The following is a 19,672-nucleotide window of genomic DNA, read 5'->3' as shown; positions in this document are numbered from 1 at the left end:
AGACTGAACTCCACATTATGGCAGCACAGTGGCGCAGTGGTTAGCATTGCAGATTCAAAGCTCCACTGACCTGGGTTCAGTTCTGCGGAGTTTGCAAGTTCTCCCTGTGACCGCGTGGATTTCTGCTGTGTGCTCCAGTTTCCTCTTGCAGCCCAAGAATTGCAGGTTGTTAGGTAAATTGCCCCTCGTGTGAAGATGTGGGAGGGAATATGGGATTGATGTAGGATTAGTGTATATGGGTGGTTGTTGGTTGGCACAGACTCGGTGGGTTGAAGGGCCTGTTTCAGTGCCGTATCTGAAAATAAAATTACAAACCTGTAAAAACTCTCATCCAGGGGTATGGTGATTTTGTGGTTACTTTACAGGACGAGTAATCCAAAAGTCTCCACTAATGGACCAGAGACATGAGTTCAAATTCCACTGCAGCAGCTGGGTAATTTATAGAATCAAAGTAAGTTTATGGCACAGGAAGAGGCCAGTTGGCCCATTGTGTCTGTGCCAGATGAAAACTGTCCACCCATTCTAATCCCACCTTTCAGCATTTGGTGCATAACCCTGCAGATTACGTCATTTGAGGTGTATATCCAGACTCATTTTGAATGAGTTGAGGGTTTCTGTCTCAACTCCCCTATCAGGCAGTGAGTTCCAGACCCCCTCCACCCTCTGGCTGAAATATAACTTTTCCTCATCTCCTCTGTAATCTTTATACCAATCACTTTAAATCTATTCCCCTAGTCACTGACCTCTCTGCTAAGGTGAACAGGCCCTTCACTTCAACTCTATACAGGCCCCGCAAAATGTTGTACATTTCAGTCTGATCTCCCCTCAGCCTCCTCTGTTCCAAGGAGAACAGCTCCATCCTATTCAATCTTTCCCCATAGCTGCATTTTTCCAGTCCCGGCAACATCCTCGTAAATCTCCTCTGTACCCTCTCCAGGGCAATTACATCCTTTCTGTAATGAGGTGATCAGAACTGTACACAGTACTCAAATTGTGGCCTGACTAATGATTTATACAGTTACAGTACAACCTCCCTGCTCTTATATTCTATACCTCGTCGAAAAAAAAAGGATTCCATATGCCTTTTTAACCACCTTATCAACTTGTCCTGTTACCTTCAAGGATCTGTGGACATTTACTCCAAGGTCCCTCACTTCCTCTACACCTGTCAGCATTTTCCTATTAATCGTGTATTCCTTTGCCTTGTTTGACCTCCCCAAATGCATCACCTCACACTTCTCTGGATTGAATTCAATTTGCCATTTTTCTGCCCATCTGACCAGACCATCAAGATCTTCCTGCAGCCTACAGTTATCCTCCTTGCTATTTACCACATGGCCAATCTTTGTGTCATTTGCAAACTTCTTGATCATGCCCCCTACATTTACATCCATGTAGACCACATCATAAACTGCACTACCCTCATCTATTTTCCTTGTTAATTCTTCAAAATTTCGATCAAGTTATTCAGACAAGATCTTCCCTTAACAAATCCATGCTGACTATCCTTGATTAATCTGTGCCTTTCCAAGTGACATTTTATCCTGTCTCTCTGAATAGATTCGAATAATTTTCCCACTATTGAGGTTAGCCCGACTGGCCTGTAATTATTCGGTCTAGCCCTCACTCCCTTTTTAAACAGAGGTACAATGTTAGCAGTCCTCCAATCCTCCAGCACAACACCTGTATCCAATGAGGTCTGGAAAACGATGGTCAGACCTTCCGCTATTTGCTCTCTTGCTTCTTTTAACAGCCTGGGGTACATTTCATCCATCCCTAGTGATTTATCAACTTACAAATAAGCTAATTCCATTAGTATGTCCTCTCTCCCTCTGTTGATCATATCCAATACTTCACACCCCTCTTCCTTATCTACAATATCTGCATCGTCCCCCTCTTTTGTGCAGACAGATGCAAAGTATTTATTAAGAACAATGCCAACATCTTCTGCCCTACATATAGGTTACCTTTATGGTCTTTTCTGTGCCCTCCTCTTTCCTTAGTTATCCTTTTACTCTTAATGTATTGATAAAACATCTTTGTGTTTACCTTGATTTTGAATGCCAATATTCTTTCATGCCTCTCTTAGTTTTCCTAATTTCAATGTTGATTTCCCCCCTCCACATTCTATAGACCTCTCAGCTTTCTGTAGTATTGAGTTCTCTGTGTCGGGCATAATTTTTCCTTTACTGCCATATCATACCCATAAGCTCCTTGACATCCATGGGGCTCTTGATTTGGCCTTCCCACCCTTTTTCTTTGAGGGAACATGTTGACTCTGAACCCCTGGAATCTCCCCTTGAATTCTTCCCATTGCTCTGACACTGATTTACCTTCAAGTACCTGTTTCTAGTCCACTTTCGCTAAATCACTCCTCAGCTTAGTAAAGTTGGCCTTGCCCCAATTGCGAACTCTAACTCTTGTTGTATCCTTGTCCTTTCGATAATTATGTTAAAACTGACTGAATTATGATCACTACCACCAAAATGCTCTCCCACTGCCACTCCTTCCACCTGCCCATCTTCATTTCCTAAAACTGCGTCCTCTCTTGTTGGACTTGCTACATATTCGCGAAAATATTTCTCCTGAATGCATCACAAGAATTCTGCTCCCTCAATTCCTTTTACACTAAAACTATCTCAGTTAATGTTTGGGCGGTTAAAATCCCTTTCTGTTGCTGCCGTACTGTTGCTTTGACAAAAATTGCCACTCTCCCTCCTTTCTTATCTCCCTCCCTATCGCGTCTGAAAACCCTGTAACCAAGACTGTTGAGCTGCCATTCCTGTCCCTCCTTAAGCCACGTTTCTCTCAGAGCTATGATATCATACTGCCACCTGTCTATCTGTCCTCAGCTCATCTGCTTTATTTGCTATACTCCTTGCATTGAAATAGATACACTTGAGCACTGCCAAACACTTTTTTAATTTTCTAAACTTTGTTTCCTCAGTCTACCAGACTCATCCATTAATTCTCTGCCTTCCATTTTAATTTCTGATTTTGTCCCATCTGACTCTACCTTCCAGTCCCCATCCCCCTGCCAAACTAATTTAAACCCTCCCCAACAGCTCGAGCAAAATGCCCCGCAAGGAACTCCGTCCCAGCTCTGTTCAGGTGCAACCCGTCCGACCGGTCCCAAGAATCTAAAGCCATGCCTCCTGCACCATCTTTCCAGCCACACATTCATCTGTCTTCTTCTATTCCTGTACTCACTTGCGCTTGGCACTGGGAGTAATCCGGAGATTATTACTTTTGATGTCCCATTTGCAAATTTCTTACCACACTCCCCAAATTCTGACTGCAGGACAACATCCTTATTTCTACCTATGTTGTTTATTCCGATGTGGACCACAACTGCTGGCTGTTCACCCTCCCCTTTCAGGATGCTCTGTAACTGCTCAATGACATCCTTGATCCTGGCACCAGGGAGGCCACATACCATTCCTGGATTCATGTCTGCGGCTACAGAAATGCCTGATTGTTCCCTTGACTATTGAATCACCTATCACTATGGCTTTTCCAGTCTTCCTTGTACCTCCCTTTGCAGCTGAGTCACCCATGGTGCCATGGACTTGGCTCTGGCTGCACTCCCCAGGGAAGCATCACTGTCCTCCATATTCAGAACTGAATACCCGTTGGAGAGCGTCATGCAGTCAGGGTGTCCTGCACTACCTACTCGATTCTTTTTGACTGCCTGTTGATCACCCATTCCCTCTCTCCCTGCATACTCTTAAGCTGTGGGGTGACCACATCTATAAACGTGCTATCGATATAGCTCTCTTCTCACGAATGCACTGCAATGTCACCAGCTGCCACTCAAGTTCCAAAACCCAGAGCTCAAGCTGCCACAATTGAGAGCACTTCCTGGCACAAAAGTTCTCGAAGATAGTGGAAGCATCCTGGAGCTCCCACATATCACAGGAGGTGCACTCTCAAGGTTGAAACACCCCTGCCATTAGTTGACCATTTGCTACTGCTAAAAAAAACCTTAACAGTACTACAACACCTTAGAATTATAAATAAAACATTCCTAGTACTGATAAATCCCACTAAAAATCAATACAGTTCACTAGTTAAGATAAACCTTACTCCAAAAAACTCACCAACGATTCACTTGTCCCTTATTATTAATACTTAATTTATACTCTTTTTATTCTGCCTGTTGTTGAAATGCTATAACCCAGCCATTTACACATCCACCCTAACAGTGGTGTACTAACTATTTACAGTTACTCCCTAACAGCCGTTAATCACAACCAGTCACCTTGCAGCTTTCCTGTGATGTCACTGTTCACTTCGTTTCCAAACTCCAGCTTGCTTGGACTCCTGTCCACTCCGCTTTCACCGTTTCCTGCTCTCTGAGTGAACCCTTGCTTACTCTCTCTCTCTCCCCACCCCGGGCTCTTTATGCTCCACTCTGCTCTCACTGTTTCCCGCTCTCAATGTATGAATATTTGTTTGCGTTGTGTTTAATTTAAAATATGGATTAACTGTATTTCACAGTTGTAGGTTTTATTTGGTAGTCCTGTACAAGTTGTGGATTGGTATTCAATATTTAGCTCTGTGAAAATTATTGTGAATGAAAACATAACTTTCAATCTTATACATGGGCTGGTCTGCAAGCTCCAAGTCCTTCACTTTGTAGTAATGGAATTGATACTGTATCTTTCAGTCTTAATCTCTGTGGGATTTTTGAACTGGTATGTAATGCATAGCTCGGTCTAACGTCTGATGTACATTATTGGGATTCATAGGATCATAGGAAATAGGGGCATTAGGCCAATCAGCCCATTGAGCCTGCTCTGCCATTCAAACAGATCGTGGCTGATCATATCCCTCTTTGCCATTTTTCCCTGCTATCTCCATATCCCTTGATCCCGGTAGTATTTAGAAATCTATTGATTTCTGTCTTGAATATGTTCAGTAATTGAGCCTCCACAGCCCTCTGGGATAAAGAATTCCACAGATTACCCACCCTCTGAGTAAAGAAATTCCTGCTCATCTCAGTCTCAAATGGCCTGTCCTTATTCTGAGACTGTGTCCCCTTCTTCCAGACTCACTAGACAGAGGAAACATCCTATCCATATCTACCCTGTCACACCCTGTAAGAATTTTGGAAGTTTCAATGAGATCACCTCTCATTCTTTGAAACTCCAGAGAATTTGGGCCCAGTTTCTGCAGTCTCTCATCATAAGGGGATTAGTCTGGTGAATCTCCATTGCATTCCCTCTGTGACAAGTCTATCCTTCCTTAGATAAGGGGAAGTGATGGCGTAGTGGCATTGTCATGGGCGGCACAGTGGTTAGCACCGCAACCTCACAGCTCCAAAAACCGAGGTTTGATTCTGGCTACTGCCTGTGCAGAGTTTGCAAGTTCTCCCTGTGACCATGTGGGTTTTTGCTGGGTGCTTTGGTTTCCTCCCGCAGCCAGAGACTTGCAGGTGATAGGTAAATTGGCTGTTGTAAATTGCTCCCAGTGCAGGTAGGTGGTTGGGAATATGGGATTACTGCAGGGCGCGTATAAATGGGTGGTTTTTGGTCAGCACAGACTCGGTAGGCTGAAGGGCCTGTTTCAGTGCTGTATCTCTAAATAAATATAAAATAAGGAAACCAAAATTGTACAGAATACAGTGCTCGACCCCAAGGGTCACTGTTGGAACCACTGCTTTTTTTTGCTACAGATAAATGACTTGGATCTTGGAATATAGAGCAGAATCTCAAAATATGCCGATAAAACCAAACTTGGAGAAGTGGAAAACAGTGAGGATGAAATGAACCGCCTGCAACAAAACAATGATAGGCTAGCAGAATGGGCAGACAGGTGGCAGATGGAATTTAATAGTGGCTAGTGTGAGGTGATGCATTTTGGCAGAAGAAATAGGGAGAGGCAATATATACTTAATGGCACAGTTCTAAAGAGTGTGCAGGAATAGAGGGACTTGTTCACTATAATGTGAACAATTTTTCTTCTTGTGTGGCTCTCAGATTTTTAAACTTCACTGTACTGGAGTGAGGTGACATCTGCTGGCAGGAAGCAAGAACTGCAACCAAGCAGCAGATACTCCATAGTCTGTCAGGGTGAAAGAAACATTGCAATGTGAGGAAATAGTGAATGGGTTTGATTGGGTTGATGGAGACATGATACCACTTGTGGTGGAGTCCAAAGCAAAGGCCAGAAATATAAAATTGTCATTATTAAAAGATATGAGGAATTCATGACAAATGTATTTAGGTGGTGAGTGGGTGGAATCTAGAGAGAATAGATGGTGAGATTGGGTGGACAGAAGCAGTGTGAAAGGATGGCTCAAACAAAAGGGAAACGCCCTGAAAGGTTAACTCTGTTTCTCTCTCCACAGATGCTGCCAGAGTTTCTGAACATTTCCAGCACTTTCTGTTTTTATTTCAGAATTTGCAGGATGTTGCTTTGATCTGAAAAAAAATGGATGATTGGCTTTGGCTGCAGTGAAATTCCACAGGAGCTAAAAGGAAGTTCTGATATCAGTGGCATGTTGATCTCGGGGTATGATTCTTGCTTAGGGTAAGTGATTAATTAATGTGTGAGAGATCCTGGGTTCAAATCCTGGACAAGCCCTTCTTTGTTGGTGTTTTTAGTTTAAGGTCGTCGATTGGTTTCAGCCTTACAGAAGGCGGAATTGATTTCCATATGGAGCCTGCTTGAGGACCAGAGGGCTGGATTCAAAGAGCTTGTCGACAAAATTGGAATGAATGAAATGTACAGAGAGCCAAGTAGGAATATAAAGATGTAACTTTAACTGAAGCCTGGCTCCAAAAAACAACAGAACTGGGTTCTGGTATGGAAAGGAAACCTTTCCCATTTCTGTTGTTTGGCTTGCATTGGCTCATTGATTTTCTTGTTTTTCACTTTGTTGATGCATTTGAATAATTGTGGATCCTTCTTCAGGGTGTTTTCTTTCACCAGGTAGTTCTGACCTCTGATGATGATGATCGGAATGAGCTTCAACTCACTGATAGTTTTGGAACTGAGCAGATTTCCTTTGCTTGAGTCTACAACATGGAACTCAGTCTGACATGTGGACCCATGGGAGGATTTGAATGCCATCCCTGCGTTGGAGTTGCATCCATCCAATAAGAGACCGAGTAGAAGTGACAGTTCTGTCAGTCGAATATGAGACTTTTAATGGCAGGGTTGTGAGTTTGAGTGCCATTCTGTTTTTTCCCTTTTGTAAGGCTTCATGAGCAGAGAGTACAGGGAGTGTTTGAAATGAGGAAGTCTCGCTTTGATTCAGGACTCTTACCTCTCAGCAGCATCTCACTATGAAAGATTGAATTTGATCTCATTTCATTCTCAGCTCGGGGTCTGTGCGGCTCAGTGGCACTTCTGGCTGTCTCCCGCTTCACAATCCATCAGTACTGAGAAAGCAATGGGGAATATTACTCACATGTTGTGTTCTTTAATTTTTTTGAAAACTTGAATGTATGTATTTTCTTCCAAAACAAGGACACCAAGCTACTGTTAAAGCATGGCTGAAAAAGCTCAGTTGGGAGAGTGTCAAACTGAAGATCTGAAGGTCCCTGGTTCAATCCCGGGTTTCAGCAATTTTGCTTCCTTATGCGTCCCTTGCCTTGGTTCTGATTTTCCAATTGCACAATTTACTTTGAGATTATTTCCCAAGCACCAGTGGATTGAATTTGAGAAACAACACAGAGTCATTTACAGCACAGAAGGTGGTCATTTGTCCTATCACGTCCATGCTGGCTCTCCCCGGAGCAATCTAGTCAGTTCCACTCACCAGCTCGATCCCTTTCCTCCTGCAAGTTTCTTTCCTTCAAGTATCCATCCAATTTCCTTTTCAAATCATTGATTGTCTCTGCTTCCACCACACTCGTGCGCCAAGACATTACCACCCACAACATAAAAAATTCCACCTCATCAAGGATGGGAAATACTTAAATCTTCTATATTTGCTTATTCTCTATTGCTATGAGAATAGACTGGCAGTCAACATGAAAGGAAACCCAAAAATCTTCGAGCAGCATGTAAATGATAAGTGGGTAGTAAGAGGTTGAGTCGGGCCTATTAGGGACAAAAAGGATAATATAAGCTTAGAGGTGCAGGGCAATGTTAATCTACTTAATGAGTACTTTGCATCAGTGATCACTAAGGAAGTGGAATTTGACAAAATATCAGTTGAAGTGAAGAAAGTAGAGGCAATGGAGAGAGTACAAATTAGGAGTGGGAGGTACTAAAAAGGCTGGCTGTGCTTAGGGAAGATAAATCACCTGGTCCGGATGGCTCACATCCCAGGTTGCGAAAGGAAATGCGGATGCAGATAACGGAAGGGCTTGCTATAATCTTCCAATCTTCCCTGGATACGGGGGAGGTGCCAGAGGATTAAACAGTGGCAAATGCGACACCTTTATTCAAGAAAGGGTGTAAGGACAGTCCGGGTAACGACAGGCTAGTTAGATTAACAACAGCGGTGGGTAAGGTTTTAGAAAGAATAATCAGGGTAAAAAATCAACAGTCACTTGGAGAGGTTCGAGTTAATTAAGGAGAGTGAGCATGGATTTATAAAAGGGAGTTCATGCTTGACTAATCTAACTGCATTTTATGATGAACTAACAGAGCAGGTTGATGAAGGGAATGCAGTGGATGTTGTTTATATGGATTTTAAGGAAGCGTTTGACAAGGTACCACATAAAAGGGCGGTTAACAAAATTGAGGTTCGTGGTATAGGAGGGTCAGTGTCCAATTGGATAGAAAATTGGTTTAAGGACAGAAAACAGCGAGTCTTATTAAATGGTTCTTTGTCAGACTGGAGGATAGTCGACAGTGGTGTTCCCCAAGGGTCAGTGCTAGAACCACTGCTTTTTTTGCTCAAGATAAATGACTTTGATCTTGGAATACAGAGTAGAATCTCAAAATATCCCGATGACAACAAACTTGGAGGAGCGGCAAACAGTGAGGATGATATGAACTGCCTGCAACAGGACAGTGATAGGCTAGCAGAATGGGCAGACAGGTGGCAGATGGAATTTAATAGTGACAAGTGTGAGGTGATGTATTTTGGCATAAGGAATAGGGAGAGGCAATATATACTTAATGGCACAGTTCTAAAGAGTGTTCTGGAATAGAGGGACTTGGGGTTCATGTGCATCAATCTTTGAAGGTGGCAAGACATATTGCGAGAGTGGTTCGCAAAGCATATGGGATCTTGGGCTTGAACTTGAGGCATTGAGTACAAAAGCAGGGAAGTTATGCTGAACCATTATACAACTCTGGTTCGGCCCCAATTGGAGTGTTGCTTCCAGTTCTGCTCAGCAGACTTCAGAAAGAATGTGAGGGTCCTGGAGAGGACGCAGAGGCGATTTACCAGAATGGATCCAGGGATGGGGGATTTTAGTTACAAGGTTAGGTAGGAAAAGCTAGGATTATTCTGCCTCTATCAAAGGAGATTGAGTGGAGAATTGATAGAGGTGTAAAACACCTCTAGAGAACAGGCCATCCTGGACTGGATATTGTGTAATGAGAAAGGATTAGTTAACAATCTTGTTGTGTGGGGTCCCTTGGGGAAATGCGCCCATAATATGATAAAATTCTTCATTAAGATGGAGAGTGAGAGAGTTGATTCCGAGACTCGGGTCCTGAATCTAAACAAAGGAAACTATGAAGGTATGAGGCGGGAGTTGGCTCTGATAGATTGGGGAACGTTACTTAAAGGGTTGACAGTGGATAGGCAATGGCTAGCATTTAAAGAGCGCATGGATGAATTACAACAATTGTTCATTCCTGTCTGTGCAAAAGTAAAACAGGAAGGGTGGCTCAACTGTGGCTTACAAAAGAAATTAAGGAAAGTATTAGATCCAAGGAGGAGAAATATAAAATGGCCAGAACAAGCAGCAAACCTGAAGATTGTGAGCAGTTTGGAATTTAGCAGAGGAGGACAAAAGGATTGATTAAGAAGGGGGAAATAGAGTATGAGAGTAAGCTAGCAAAGAACATAAAAACTGACTGTAAAAGCTTCTATAGATATGTGTCGAGAAAAAGATTAGTGAAGACAAATGTGGGCCCCTTACAGTCAGAAACGGGGGAATTTATAATGGGGAACAAAGAAATGGCAGACCAATTAAATACATACTTTGGATCTGTCTTCACAACGGAGGATACAAATTACCTCCCAGAAATGTTGTGGAACATAGGTTCTAGTGAGAAGGAGGAACTGTATGAAATCAGTATTAGTAGGGAATGTTTGGGAAATTGATGGGATTGAAGGCCGATAAATCCCCAGGGCCTGATAATCTACATCCCAGAGTAATTAAGGAAGTGGCCCTTGAAATAGCAGATGCATTTCTGGTCTTTTTTCAAAATTCTATCGACTCTGGAACAGTTCCAATGGATTGGACGGTAGTTAATGTAACTCCACTATTTAAAAAAAGAGGCAGAAAGAAAACAGCGAATTATATACCGGTTAGCCTGACATCAGTCGTGGGGAAAATGCTGGAGTCCATTATAAAAGATGTAATAGCAGAGTGCAATAATAACTCGTCTCCACTCCTAGTATTTCTAAATCCCACACATTCACTATGATGTGAACAATTATTTCCTGTTGTGTCTCTCTCAGATTTGTAAACTTCACTGTATTGGAGTGAGGTGACATCTACTGGCGGGAAGCAAGAACTGCAATCAAGCAGCAGAAACTCCACAGTCTGTCAGGGTTGAAGAAACATTGCAATGTGAGGATACAGCGAAGTGGTTTGATTGGGTAGATGGAGACATGATTCCACTTGTGGTGGTGTCTGAAGCAAAGGCCAGAAATACAAAATTGTCAGTAATAAAAGAAATGAGGAATTCATGAAAAATGTAGTCACGTAGTGAATGGTTAAAATGTGGATAGAATAGAAAGTGAGATTGGATGGACAGAAGCAGTCTGAAAGGATGGCTGAAACAAAAGGTGAGTGCCCTGAAACGTTAACTGTGTTTCTCTCAGCACAGATGCTGCCAGAGCTGCTGAGCATTTCCACCACATTCTGTTTTTATTTCAGCATTTGCAGGATGTTGCTTTGATCTGAAAAAAAATGGATGATTGGCTGGGGGGTTGCAGTGAAATTCCACAGCAGCTAATAAAATCTGACCTGTCAGTGGCTCGTTGGTCTAGGGGTATGATTCTCGCTTTGTGAGTATGGTTAATTAACATGCGAGAGATCCTGGGTTTAAATCCCAGACGAGCCCTGGTCTGCTGGCATTTTTAGATTAAGGTTATCTATTGGTTTCAGCCTTGCAGAAGGTGGAATTGACTTCCATCCGGAGCTGGCTTGAGGACCAGACAACTGGATTCAAAGAGCTTGTCGACAAAATTGTAATTAACTAAATGTACAGATAGCCAAGTGGGAATATAAAGTTGTTGCTGTAATTGTGACCTGACTCCAAAAACAACAGGACTGGGTTCTGGAATGGAATTCTTCAATGTTTCTGTTGTTTGGCTTGCATTGACTCATCAATTTTCTTGTTTTTCACTTTGTTGATGCCTTTGAATAATTGTGGATCCTTCTTCAGAGTGTCTTCTTTCACCAGGTCGTTCAGACCTCTGATGATGTTGATCGTAATCAGCTTCAATTCGCTGATAGTTTTGGTAGTGAGCAGATTTCCTTTGCTTGATTCTACAACATGGAACTCAGTCTGACATGTGGACCCATGGGAGGATTTGAATGCCATCCCTGCGTTGGAGTTGCATCCACCCAATAAGAGACCGAGTTGAAGTGACAGTTCTGTCAGTCGAATATGAGACTTTTAATGGCAGGGTTGTGAGTTTGAGTGCCATTCTGTTTTTCCCTTTTTTAAGGCTTCTTGAGCAGAGAGTACAGGGAGTGTTTGAAATGAGCAAGTCTCGCTTTGATTCAGGGCTCTTACCTCTCTGCAGCATCTCGCTATGAAAGATTGAATTTGATCTCATTTCATTCTCAGCTCAGGGTCTGTGCGGCTCATTGGCACTTCTGGCTGTCTCCCGCTTCACAATCCATCAGTACTGAGAAAGCAATGGGGAATATTACTCACATGTTGTGTTCTTTAATTTTTTGGAAAACTTGAATGTATGTATTTTCTTCCAAAATAAGGACACCAAGCCACTATGAATGTTGGGCTGAAATAGCTCAGGTGGGAGAGCGTTAGACTGAAAATCTAAAGGTCCCTGGTTTAATCCCGGGTTTCAGCAATTCCGCTTCCTTATGCGCCCCTTGCCTTGGTTCTGATTTTCCAGTTGCACAATTTCCTTTGAAATTATTTACCAAACACCAGTGGATTGAATTTGAGAAACAACACAGGGTCATTTACAGCACAGAAGGTGGTCGTTTGGCCCATCACGTCCATGCTGGGTCTCCCCGGAGCAATCTAGTCAGTTCCACTCACCAGCTCGATCCCTTTCCTCCTGCAAGTTTCTTTCCTTCTAGTATCCATCCAATTTCCTTTTCAAATCATTGATTGTCTCTGCTTCCACCACACTCGTGGGCCAAGTCATTACTACCCACAACATAAAGAAGTTCCACCTCATCAAGGATGGGAAATACTTATATCTTCTATATTTAGCTTATTCTCTATTTCTATGAGAATCAAATGGCAGTCAACATGAAAGGAAACCCAAAAATCTTCGAGCAGCATGTAAATGATAAGTGGGTAGTAAGAGGTTGAGTCGGGCCTATTAGGGAGAAAGAGGAATATATATGCTTAGAGGTGCAGGGCAATGTTAATCTACTTAATGAGTACTTTGTATCAGTGATCACTAAGGAAGTGGAATTTGACAAAATATCAGTAGAAGTGAAGAGAGAAGAGGCAATGGATAGGGTACAAATTGAGAGAGGGAGGTACTAAAAAGGCTGGCTGTACTTCGGGTAGATAAATCACCTGGTCCGGATGGCTTGCATCCCAGGTTGCGAAAGGAAATGTGGATGCAGATAACGGAAGGGTTCAGTATAATCTTCCAATCTTCCCTGGATACGGGGGAGGTGCCAGAGGATAAACAGTGGCAAATGCGACGCCCTTATTCAAGAAAGGGTGTAAGGACAGTCTGGGTAACTACAGGCTAGTTAGATTAACAGCAGTGGAGGGTAAGGTTTTAGAAAGAATAATCAGGGTAAAAAATCAACAGTCACTTGGAGAGGTTTGAGTTAATTAAGGAGAGTGAGCATGGATTTATAAATGAAAGTTCATGCTTGACTAATCTAACAGCATTTTTTGATGAACTAACAGAGCAGGTTGATGAAGGGAATGCAGTGGATGTTGTTTATATGGATTTTAAGGAAGCGTTTGACAAGGTACCACATAAAAGGACGGTTAACAAAATTGAGGTTCGTGGAATAGGAGGGTCAGTGTCCAATTGGATAGAAAATTGGTTTAAGGACAGAAAACAGCGAGTCTTATTAAATGGTTCTTTGTCAGACTGGAGGATAGTCGACAGAGGTGTTCCCCAAGGGTCAGTGCTAGAACCACTGCTTTTTTTGCTCAAGATAAATGACTTTGATCTTGGAATACAGAGTAGAATCTCAAAAAATCCCGATGACAACAAACTTGGAGGAGTGGCAAACAGTGAGGATGATATGAACTGCCTGCAACAGGACAATGATAGGCTAGCAGAATGGGCAGACAGGTGGCAGATGGAATTTAATAGTGATAAGTGTGAGGTGATGTATTTTGGCATAAGGAATAGGGAATGGCAATATATACTTAATGGCACAGTTCTAAAGAGTGTTCTGGAATAGAGGGACTTGGGGTTCATGTGCATCAATCTTTGAAGGTGGCAAGACATATTGCGAGAGTGGTTAGCAAAGTATATGGGATCTTGGGCTTTATAAATAGAGGCATTGAGTTCAAAGCCGGGAAGTTATGCTGAACCATTATAAAGCTCTGATTAGGCCCCAATTGGAGTGTTGCTTCCAGTTTTGCTTACCACACTTAAGAAAGAATGTGAGGGTCCTTGAGAGGATGCAGAGGAAATTCACCAGAATGGATCCAGGGATGGAGGATTTTAGTTCCAAGGTTAGGTTGGAAAAGCTAGGGATGTTCTGCCTGTATCAAACGAGAGTGAGGGAAGAATTGATAGATGTGTTTTAGGCTATGACAGTTTTAAATAATTTGGCAAGGAAACATTGTTCCCGTTAACTATTGGTACAAAGACTAGGGGACACTGACTGAAGGTTTTGGACAGGAGGTACAGGGGGAATGTGCGGAATAACTTTTTTACACTCATTGGTGATGATCTGTAACTCGCTGCCCACGAGGGCGGTGGAAATGGAGATAATCGAGGATTACAAAAGGAATTTGAATGGGCACTTGAAGGAAATAATTTTACAGGGCTATGGGGATCGAGCAGCCAAGTAATAACTCGTCTCCACTCCTAGTATTTCTAAATCCCACACATTCACCAGAATGTGAACAATTCTTTCCTGTTTCGTCCCTCTCAGATTTGTAAACTTCACTGTATTGGAGTGAAGTGACATCTACTGGCAAGAAACAAGAACTGCCGTGATGAGATCAGCCATGATTGTATGGAATGGCAGAGCAGGCTCGAGGGGCTGAATTGCCGACTCCTGCTTCTAGTTCTTATGTTCATAGAATCACACAGCACAGAAGGAGGCCATTCGGCCCCATTGTGCCTCTGCTGACTCTCTAACAAAAAGATGCAATTAGTCCAACCCCCTGCCTATTTCCCCATAATCCTGGAGAATTTCACTTTGAAATATTTGTCCAATTCCTTTATGAAAGTTATAATTGAATATGTTTCCACCACCCTGTCAGACAATTCATTCCAAATCAGAATCAGTTACTGGGTTAAAAGATCTCTCCTCACCTCCCCTTGACATTTTTGGCCAATTATTTTAAATCTGTGTCCTCTGGTTACTGACCCCCAGGACATTGGAAACAGTTTCTCCCTCTCTACCGTATGAAAATCCTTCATGATTCTGAACACCTCTATTAAATCTTGCCTTAACCTTCTCTACTCTGAAGAGAACAATCCCAGCTTCACCAGCCTGTCCAGAGAACTGACACCCCTCATCTCTGGTATCATTCTAGTAAATTTCCTCTGAACTGTCTCAGAAGCTTTGATGTCCTTTCTAAAGCCTGGTGCCCAGAACTGGACACATTACTCGAGCTGAGATCGAGCCAGCGACGCCCACATCCCACGAACGAATAGAAAAACGTTCCCTAACAAGTCGCCAATTCTTAAGCATTTATAGACGCTCCCTGCCCAGTCCCCAAATCTTATTCATTTAGAAACGCTCCCTGCCCAGTCTCCAATTCTTATCGATTTACAGACGCTTCCTGACCAGTACCCAATTCTTATCGATTTACAGATGCTTCCTGACCAGTACCCAAATCTTATTCATTTAGAGACGCTCCCTGCCCAGTCCCCAAATCTTATCCATTTACAGACGCTCCCTGACCAGTACCCAAATTTTATTCATTTAGAGACGCTCCCTGCCCAGTCCCTAATTCTTATCCATCTACAGACACTCCCTGACCAGTATTCAAATCTTATTCATTTAGAGACACTCCCTGACCAGTACCCAAATTTTATTCATTTAGAGACGCTCCCTGCCCAGTCCCCAATTCTTATCCATTTACAGACGCTCCCTGACCAGTATCCAAATGTTATTCATTTGGAGACGCTCCCTGCCCAGTTCCCAATTCTTATCCATTTACAGACGCTCCCTGACCAGTACCCAAATTTTATTCATTTAGAGACGCTCCCTGCCCAGTCCCCAATTCTTATCCATTTGCAGACGCTCCCTGACCAGTATCCAAATGTTATTCATTTGGAGACACTCCCTGCCCAGTTCCCAATTCTTATCCATTTACAGACGCTCCCTGACCAGTACCCAAATTTTATTCATTTAGAGACGCTCCCTGCCCAGTCTCGAATTCTTCTCCATCTCCAGACGGTCCCTGCCCAGACCCCAATTCTTATCCATTTATAGACGCTCCCTGACCACTACCCAAATTTTATTCATTTGCAGACGCTCCCTGCCCAGTCCCCAATTCTTATCCATTTACAGACGCTCCCTGACCAGTACCCAAATTTTATTCATTTAGAGATGCTCCCTGCCCAGTCTCCAATTCTTATCCATCTCCAGACGCTCCCTGCCCAGACCCCAATTCTTATCCATTTATGGACGCGGTTTCGGGAAGCCTCACCGGGAAAAGCTTCACCGTCGCCATCCGCAGGGATACAGATGGGATTGTTCCATGTTATTGTGGCCCGGAGGCCCTGCTCCAGCTGTGTGAGCCCGCAAAGGGCGCAGTCTTCTCGCACTTTGTGAATATCCCGCTCCAACTCCGAACCCGCAGCTCCAGCTCCTGACAGAGCTGTCTCTACTGCGCCTGCGCACCCCACTCCTGGAACAGATTGGGCGGATTCTAGGCCGCTGAGCATTCTGGGTACCACACCTGTCATTAATGCTATTCTTTCAGCTGAAATGTTTTATTACGTACATTTCATGTCCTGGTATCGTCGTGAGTGTTTTCTTTTGTACCTGTCAATGCCTGGGAGGATAGAGTCAGCTTCACTTTGTAGCCATGAGTTTCTGGTGTGAGAAAGTGGTGTTTAACTCAGTATATTTCAGTTTTTGGTCTGTGACTGTGGGTATTATTCAGTACCTGTTTGTTTCTGCTATTGCTCTGTGAGTTTCACCACATATCTTTCAACAACTTGTATGTGAGCATCAGCTTTTGTCGAGATCTATCAGTTTCTGAGAAGTGAGAAAGGGTTTGATTCTATCCCTATCAGTTTCTGTTACATGCATGTGTCTTTAATCTGCACCTCCTCTGAGTGTGTCTTCTTCTCTGTACTTGTAGGTGAGTATGTGTTTTGCTTTGTATCTCTCAGTCTTTGAAGTGTGAGCCTGGGTTTGTCCCTAATTTCCTTTTTACCTTGCAGTTGGGATATGAAAGAAAGATTTTTACACGTTACCTGCCAACAGCTGCTAAGTGACTGTGGGTTTCACACTGTAACTGTCAATTTCTTGTCTGGTAATGCGAAGTTTACAGTGCACCTGTCAGTTTCTAGTCTAGGACTGAGTTGGTTTTACTCTGTCCCTAGCATTCGCTGGTATGTTAGTGTGGGGTTTACATTGTACCTGTCATTTTCTCGTATGTGAGTGTTGATTTCACTCTGAAAAGAATCATAGATCATAGAATAGTTACAGAACAAAAGGAAGCCATTCAGTTCATTGTGCTTGTGCCGCTTCTCTGCACGAGCAACTCAGCTCGTGCCACAGACTCATGAATTCCATGAAAGCATGCACTTTTTTCACTTCAGATAATTATCTTTTACCATTTTGAAAGTCATGGTTGAATCAGCCTCCATCACACTCTCAAACAGTGCATATCAGATCTTAACCACTCGCTGTGCAAAATAAGTTTTTCCTCATGTTGCCTTTGGTTCTTTTGCCATTCACCTTAAATCGGTGTCCTCTGGTTACAGAGCCTTGAATAATATTCCCCATTGCTTTCTCAGCACTGATGGATTGTGAAGCAGGAGACAGCCAGAAGTCCCACTGAGCCGCACTGATCCCGAGCTGGGAATGAAATGAGATGAAGTTCAATCGTCCACAGCGAGATGCTGCAGAGAGATAAGAGTCCCGAATCAAAGTGAGACTTTCTCATACTTTTGCTGAATTTCATTTTCAACACTCCTTGTACTCTCTGCTCATGAAGCCTTAAAAAAGGGAAAAACAAAATGGCACTCAAACTCACCACCCTGAAATTAAAAGTTGAATGTTCGACTGACTGAACTGTCACTTCTACTCGGTCTCTTATTGGATGGATGCAACTGTATTCTTCAACGCAGGGGTGGCATTCAAATCCTCCCATGGGTCCACATGTCAGACTGAGTTCCATGTTGCAGACTCAAGCAAAGGAAATCTGCTCTGTTCCAAAACTATCAGTGAGTTGAAGCTCATTCCGATCATCATCATCAGAGGTCAGAACTACCTGGTGAAAGAAAACACCCTGAAGAAGGATCCACAATTATTCAAATGCATCAACAAAGTGAAAAACAAGAAAATCAATGAGCCAATGCAAGCCAAACAACAGAAATGGGAAAGGTTTCCTTTCCATACCAGAACCCAGTTCTGTTGTTTTTTGGAGCCAGGCTTCAGTTAAAGTTACATCTTTATATTCCTACTTGGCTCTCTGTACATTTCATTCATTCCAATTTTGTCGACAAGCTCTTTGAATCCAGCCCTCTGGTCCTCAAGCAGGCTCCATATGGAAATCAATTCCGCCTTCTGTAAGGCTGAAACCAATCGACGACCTTAAACTAAAAACACCAACAAAGAAGGGCTTGTCCAGGATTTGAATCCAGGATCTCTCACACATTAATTAATCACTTACCCTAAGCAAGAATCATACCCCGAGATCAACATGCCACTGATATCAGAACTTCCTTTTAGCTCCTGTGGAATTTCACTGCAGCCAAAGCCAATCATCCATTTTTTTTTCAGATCAAAGCAACATCCTGCAAATTCTGAAATAAAAACAGAAAGTGCTGGAAATGTTCAGAAACTCTGGCAGCATCTGTGGAGAGAGAAACAGAGTTAACCTTTCAGGGCGTTTCCCTTTTGTTTGAGCCATCCTTTCACACTGCTTCTGTCCACCCAATCTCACCATCTATTCTATCTAGATTCCACCCACTCACCACCTAAATACATTTGTCATGAATTCCTCATATCTTTTAATAATGACAATTTTATATTTCTGGCCTTTGCTTTGGACTCCACCACAAGTGGTATCATGTCTCCATCAACCCAATCAAACCCATTCACTATTTCCTCACATTGCAATGTTTCTTTCACCCTGACAGACTATGGAGTATCTGCTGCTTGGTTGCAGTTCTTGCTTCCTGCCAGCAGATGTCACCTCACTCCAGTACAGTGAAGTTTACAAATCTGAGAGCCACACAAGAAGAAAAATTGTTCACATTATAGTGAACAAGTCCCTCTATTCCTGCACACTCTTTAGAACTGTGCCATTAAGTATATATTGCCTCTCCCTATTTCTTCTGCCAAAATGCATCACCTCACACTAGTCACTATTAAATTCCATCTGCCACCTGTCTGCCCATTCTGCTAGCCTATCATTGTCTTGTTGCAGGCGGTTCATTTCATCCTCACTGTTTTCCACTTCTCCAAGTTTGGTTTTATCGGCATATTTTGAGATTCTGCTCTATATTCCAAGATCCAAGTCATTTATCTGTAGCAAAAAAAAGCAGTGGTTCCAACAGTGACCCTTGGGGTCGAGCACTGTATTCTGTACAATTTTGGTTTCCTTATTTTATATTTATTTAGAGATACAGCACTGAAACAGGCCCTTCAGCCTACCGAGTCTGTGCTGACCAAAAACCACCCATTTATACGCGCCCTGCAGTAATCCCATATTCCCAACCACCTACCTGCACTGGGAGCAATTTACAACAGCCAATTTACCTATCACCTGCAAGTCTCTGGCTGCGGGAGGAAACCAAAGCACCCAGCAAAAACCCACATGGTCACAGGGAGAACTTGCAAACTCTGCACAGGCAGTAGCCAGAATCAAACCTCGGTTTTTGGAGCTGTGAGGTTGCGGTGCTAACCACTGTGCCGCCCATGACAATGCCACTACGCCATCACTTCCCCTTATCTAAGGAAGGATAGACTTGTCACAGAGG

At 43.0% G+C, this 19,672-nt stretch overlaps 1 non-coding gene across 1 annotated transcript; it reads left to right on the top strand.

Annotated features, from left to right (window-relative positions):
* Window positions 1-12,114: 12,114 nt before the first annotated feature.
* trnaf-gaa (transfer RNA phenylalanine (anticodon GAA)) lies at window positions 12,115-12,187 on the top strand. Its single transcript has one exon. It is a non-coding gene; the product is annotated as a tRNA-Phe (tRNA).
* Window positions 12,188-19,672: the final 7,485 nt, after the last annotated feature.

The sequence above is a fragment of the Heterodontus francisci genome, unplaced genomic scaffold, assembly GCF_036365525.1.
Source record: "Heterodontus francisci isolate sHetFra1 unplaced genomic scaffold, sHetFra1.hap1 HAP1_SCAFFOLD_278, whole genome shotgun sequence".
NCBI lineage: Eukaryota > Metazoa > Chordata > Chondrichthyes > Heterodontiformes > Heterodontidae > Heterodontus > Heterodontus francisci.
The sequence above is the reverse complement of the archived record's forward strand: the minus strand, read 5'-3'. Positions and strand labels throughout refer to the sequence as shown.